This window comes from Gossypium hirsutum, chromosome D04 (genome assembly GCF_007990345.1).
Source record: "Gossypium hirsutum isolate 1008001.06 chromosome D04, Gossypium_hirsutum_v2.1, whole genome shotgun sequence".
Taxonomy (NCBI): domain Eukaryota; kingdom Viridiplantae; phylum Streptophyta; class Magnoliopsida; order Malvales; family Malvaceae; genus Gossypium; species Gossypium hirsutum.
Window position 1 is genome coordinate 44,955,260 of NC_053440.1, and position 6,480 is coordinate 44,961,739.

The 6,480-nt window shown below is 35.1% G+C and overlaps 1 non-coding gene across 1 annotated transcript; it reads right to left on the reverse strand.

The window, feature by feature from the left end:
• Positions 1-4,330: 4,330 nt before the first annotated feature.
• LOC121216463 (small nucleolar RNA R71) lies at positions 4,331-4,437 on the reverse strand. Its single transcript, XR_005912645.1, has one exon. It is a non-coding gene; the product is annotated as a small nucleolar RNA R71 (small nucleolar RNA).
• Between the last annotated feature and the right edge of the window lie 2,043 nt (positions 4,438-6,480).

Sequence of the window (6,480 nt, forward strand, 5' to 3'; positions counted from 1 at the left end):
CTAGAACTCATCCATCCAATAACATACTAATAATGTGGACAAGCCACCAGATAGTGCAGTCAAGCCGCCAGAAATAGAATATTGTTGTCTAGCCACCAGATAATTCCAGATATACTGCAAAATACTGAATATTATGGGTATATTGCCAATTAATTCATCTCGGGACCTGTCACCCTGGGTTACCCAGCAACTATAGCTTACTAATATCAATATGCAGTTAAACTGTCAGATACTTCCTCCGTACACATTATCCCAACCCTATGCATGTGATATGGCATACAGAACAGATTTTCAGTAGGTATGCTTTACATGCAAATCAGATCTCGATACGGTTTAGCACAGCGGCATGCTTAACATGCGAATCAGAATCAGAAATAATGGCATGCTTAACATGCGAGTCAAAATTAGAATAATAGAATATTAACATATTTAATATGCGAATCAGAATATAAATAACTCAATATCATGTTTATTGTTCAGACATAATCAGATAGTCGTATATCACATATCATGAGTCATATTATCACATTTAACAAAAAAAATCACCAAATCACATATCAATCAAAACAGACCTGAAGTTTCAGAAACACTTACTTAGAATCCTCTTTTATTGGATTTTATCAATCCCTATGAATACATAATGTATTCGCCCAACATCACATTTCAGAATCTTATTTAAACATCAATTAAATATTTATCAAATATAAACATTTTATGATGATTAATTATATTATTATTTATTTAAATCAATTAGGTGCCCAGACCTTATAAATCTAATTGCACAAATATCGATTCTACTTCGAAAGGGGAGATTTTGAATCTTGAGTCACTATTGTTTCAACCAATGCATGTGTTAATATAGATTAATAAATAAATAATCCTTGATATAACAATTCGGCGAAATACTTACACTATCATGCGTCAGAACGCACTCTCCTAAAAATTGGAACGCGATTCCAGGATTTTGAATTACACTTCATGAAGGTATGTTAAACAAATCATTAGAATCATCTTAATCGACATAATAATATGAAAGAGAGAGTTATGAACAAAGCATTTTCCATACTTACGTACTAATAGAAAAAACGGTCTCGACAATAAATCTTGGAAAGCCGACTAGAGTGGAGGATTCGGCACTAAAATAATAAATAAAAGTCTAAAAAATTGGTTGGGAATAATCCCTAAAACAAATACGAAAAATCAAATTTGGGATTAAGAGTAATGGATTACGAGGAGAGGAAAAGAAAAGAATAAAAAAATGGATTTTTTGGTCATGACCTGCAGCGGTGACGATGCGACGGTGGTACGATGACGACAATGAGAAGAGGTAGTGGTGCGATAGTGATGCGGTGGCCTTGTGTGGTGGAGGAGTAGAAGAGAAATGAGGAGAAATGGGTGTCTTAAATGGTGAAATGGAAGAAAAATGATAGAAAGGGGGTAGGAGCAAGGTAGTGGACAACAAGAGAGGAGAGGAGAGAAAAAAATGAAAAAAAATTAAAAAGTAAACAATAGTGTCTAGATACATGGCCAGCCAAAGTAAGCTAATGGGGAGGTTTTGGGAAGTTGAGGGGACAATGGCACTAAAATGTGATCATGGGGGTGAAAAGGGGAGAACTTTGGGAAAGTTGACCTTGTAATCAAGGAAAGAATCTTCCCTTGTATGGCAAGTGGTGGATGGCAAGGGTGTTCACACTAGCTCAAAATTGTCAAAAATTTAATTAAAAGGATGTTCATGTGGGGGATTGAACTTGGGACATTATGGAAACAACTAACACACTTAATCATTAGGCTACCAACTCCCTTATGACATAAACTAGGGAGCTAGTCACCTATGCTCAGATCTGATTCAGTTTCTATAGCAAATTTTTCAAAATTTTTCCATTTCTATTATTTTATTCTTTCTTTATAAAAAATTCCAAAAATATTTCTTTATGTTTATTTGTCATATAAACTATTTAAAGTACTAATTAGCTCCATTTGTGCTTAGGTTTGCATTAATTTAGTGTTTGTCTCCTTTGGGTACGATCCTCAAAGTACTGTAAATGGAAAAATATATAGGATTTTTCCTATGTAATGTATCAAGTTTTTACTTAAATTCATTGTTAAAACTAAGTAATGGTTTAATAATTTGGGTTTTAATTAATTAATTAATTAAATTGGATACATTTTATTCTTTGGTCCTCTAACTTGTTGATTTATTTTGGACAGGTCTGATAGCTTTGCTGGATTACAAACCGTACAAATTGGAGACCAAGTAAACCCAAAATTTGGATGCACATGGCTGTCCATAAACCACTTTTTGGTTTAATTGCACAAGGCCCTTGAAGAGTTGAAGAAATTAGAGGCTTACCAGAAGATTTGCACTTGACCGAGTCTCAGTCCTGAGTTGTTGTGGCACTCAAATTGACCAAAAATCAAGGAAAAATCAGCTCAACTTACTAAAATTATGGCTAGACACCCATGGAAGATACTTCAAAAGATGGAAACTCCTATTTTTAGCAACCTATCTCTCTCTCCTCACCTATAAATAAGACCCTCTCATTCCTTCATTCATCATCCCTCAAGCATCCCTCAAGCATCATTCTCTCTTTTCTCCAAATTCTCTTAGCATTTTCCATTCCTACACCTAGCATCATCTCTTCATAGAGATTTTAGCAATTAAGCCTCTTAAAGAACCCTTGGTCGGCCACCTTGGAAAGCCATCAGCAAAGGAACGAAGGAGCCTCGTCAGTCAGAGTCTTGGGTGACAGCCACTCTGAATTGGGTTTAATCTTCCTTTTCTTTAATTTAATATACAAATGTTTGCTATGTGTTCTTTGTTCTTGTTTAAAACAATTTTAGCTTAATTTTATTTAAGCTAAGATGATTGCTTTGATTAAATAATATTTATTTGATTCATGCTTATAATGTTTGTGCCTCAATCGATCATGTTTTCAATTAAAATCAAGTCTTTATTTAGTTCATACATGATTGAAATGCACTTAAATTAACTGAGCGATCCTGACCAGACGACGGCTAATGGACACATAATTGAATGTGCATGCTCAATTTAGATCCTGACCCGATTAAATTGAAGGCTGCATAACAACTCTGACCAAGCTTTGTTATCTGCATAGTTTTTAGATTTGTGTGAGTAAATTGTTTCAAACCTGACACGTCCTTGTTACCTCACACGAATGGTAAGAAACCCTTAGTAAATTAGGATCAGTAAAATGCGTATTTAGTAAGTAAATGATTCTGAAAGAACCTAATATGGTTTCCAAACTCATGAAAGATCGAGTTGCCATAAAATTTTTTTCCAATGTTATTAAGCATGTTGATAATAAATTGAGTTTAATTAAAGTAACTATCCTAGTTTATTTATGTTATAATTGTTGCAAATTGTGTTTAATTTTACTAAAATCTATTTCATTCATATAGTTTGCATACTTAGGATAATTTGCATTAGGGATCATTGCATTTAGTTTAATATATTTTAATCACCACTTCTCAACTATATTGTGTTTGTATTTACCAAATTGTTAATATAATTTTACAAATTAAGTGACTTAGCACAAATACAATCCCTGTAGAGAAGATAACTCGATACTTACTTATTACTTGATAACGACTGTGTACACTTACACAAACCAACACGTTACAAGTTTTTGGTGTCGTTGCCGAGGATTGTCAATTGTTGCCATAGTTATTTTTTTCGTGAAATTATTTATTTTCAATTTGATTTATTTCTAACATTACTAACTTATTTTTTTATTTTTTTGATTTTTTTTAGGTGTTTATGAGCATAGATCGTATTATCGATTTACTCCCTGTAGACCCTAAAATTGAGTAAACTTTCAGACAAAGAAGATGTGAACGAACAACTCAAAGACAAGTCGAGATGGACCTTGGAAATCAGAATCAAGACCATGGTAATGAAGCTGATTATGTACGAAATTCCATCCTGATTGCCAATGATAGGGATCGATGAATCAGACAATATTTTGTACCACTTTTCAGTGATTTAAACCCAGGAATTAGAAGGCTAGATATTGAGGCAACCCAGTTTGAATTGAAACCAGTGATGTTTCAAATGCTACAAACGATGGGCCAATTTAGTGGTATGCCCACGGAAGATCCACATCTCCACCTCTGATTGTTTATAGAGGTAAGTGATTCATTCAAGATAGCCGGTGTGACTGAAGACCCACTGAGGTTGAAGTTGGTTCCGTACTCGTTGCGAGATTGACTACGAGCATGGCTCAATTCATTGCCACCAAGTTCCGTATCTACATGGAAAGAATTAGTAGAGAGATTTTTGGTTAAGTATTTCCCACCTAGCAAAAACGCTAAGTTAAGGAACAAGATCACAACTTTCCAACAATTGGATGACGAGTCTTTGTATGAGGATTGGGAGCGATTCAAGGAGTTACTTCATAAGTGTCCTCATCATGGGATTCCTCATTGTATCTAGTTGGAGACATTCTATAATGGTCTCAATGCACATACAAGATTGATGGCAGATGCTTCCTCGAAAGGTGCAATTTTGTCTAAGTCTTATAATGAGGCTTATGAGATCATCGAGAGGATCACGAGTAATAACTATCAATGGCCAACAAATCGAACAGATTTAGGAAGACGTGTAGATAGAGTTCATTAAGTTGACGCCCTCACTTCTTTATTAGCTCAAGCATCATCTATTTCCTCTATGATAAAACAGTTAACTGCTAATAGTACTAATAATTCTACAGCTAAGCCCGAGTCAGTATACTATGTGGGGAACCAATATCAAAATAGGAGTGGACAAGGACCCCAGTCGAACTTCTACATTCCTTCATGGCGTAATCATCCTAAATTTTCTTGGAGCAACCAAGGAAATGGACCGAATAACAACTTATTACAGCAAAGAACCAACCAATCTCAAGGTTTTAATGAGCAAGCTCCAAAACCACCTCAAGCTGAGGCATCAAACGGTTTGGAGAACTTATTCAAAGCGTACTTGGCAAAGAATAATGCTTTAATTGAAAGCCAAGCAGCAACACTGAAAATTTGGAAAACCGAATGGGTCAGTTAGCTACGGAGCTACGTAATAGACCGCAAGGAACCTTGCCGAGCAATACTGAGAATCTAAGAAATTTGGGTAAAGAACATATCAAGGCAATGACATTGCGAAATGGTAAACTTCTAGAACCCTGATTGATTGATGTCAAAGTTAAGCTCGTTGAGAAGAATCAATCAGCTTTTGAAGTTCCTACACCAAAGAAATCAGAATCTGCAAAGTCTAACAAGGTAAACCTTGACTTAGTGAATTTAGATATTTTAACATCTTCTTTGGGTATAGATTTAGCTACTCAGAAAAGTTGTCTGGTTCAACCGAAAGTTTCATCACCTCCATATTTGCAAAGATTGCAGCAATACAAGCAGAAACAAGAGGTGCAATTCAATAAGTTTTTTAATGTTCTGAAGCAGTTACAAATCAATATTCCTTTGGTGGAGGCTCTAGAACAAATGCAAAATTATGTGAAGTTTATGAACGATATACTGTCCAAGAAGAAATGACTGAGTGAGTGTGAGACTGTTGCCTTGACAAAGGACTGCGGTGCGTTCCTGCAGAATAAATTGCCACCGAAATTGAAAGACCCAGGAAGCTTTACTATACCTTGTAACATTGGTGAATCTTACTGTGGTAAAGCTTTGTATGACTTAGGAGCGAGTATCAACTTGATGCCTAAGTCTATTTTCAAGATGTTAGGGATAGGTGAAGTAAAATCTACAACTGTGACACTTCAGCTAGCGGATCGATCTTTAGCATATCCTGAAGGAAAGATCGAGGATGTTCTGGTAAGAGTCGATAAATTTATTTTTCCTACTGATTTCATTATCTTAAAGTTTAAAGTAGATAAGAAAGTGCCAATCATCATTAGAAGACCTTTCTTAGCCACTAGAAGAACGTTAATTGATGTGCAAAAAAGAGAACTCACCATGCAAGTTCAAAACAATCAGGTAACCTTTAACATTCTTAAAGTGATGAAATTTCCTGATCCGACAGAGGAGTGTTCAGTTATAGAAGAGATAGAAACCTTGGTTTCTATGGAAAGTAACTTTTAAGAAGATCCATTGGAGAAAGCCTTAGATTTTGACCATTTAAAGGATGAAGAAGGTGAAGAAAACATGGCTTTGATGGAAGCCAATCCAGGAAATTTTATTCAATCCACACGGTTTGAACCGTTGGAGATAGAAGTTAGAGAATTTGTGCAAACCAAGTTGTCAATTGAAGAACCACCTAAACTCGAACTAAAGATACTTCCTTCTCATTTGAAATATGTTTATTTAGGTGATTGTTCTACTTTGCCTGTGATTATTTCAGTGAAACTGACGAAAGATCAAGAGGAGCAACTAATTGTTGTTCTAAAGAAATTTAAGAAAGCAATCGGTGGACCATAGCTGATATTCGAGGTATAAGCCCTTCTTTTTGCATGCATAAAATCATTTTAGAAAAAG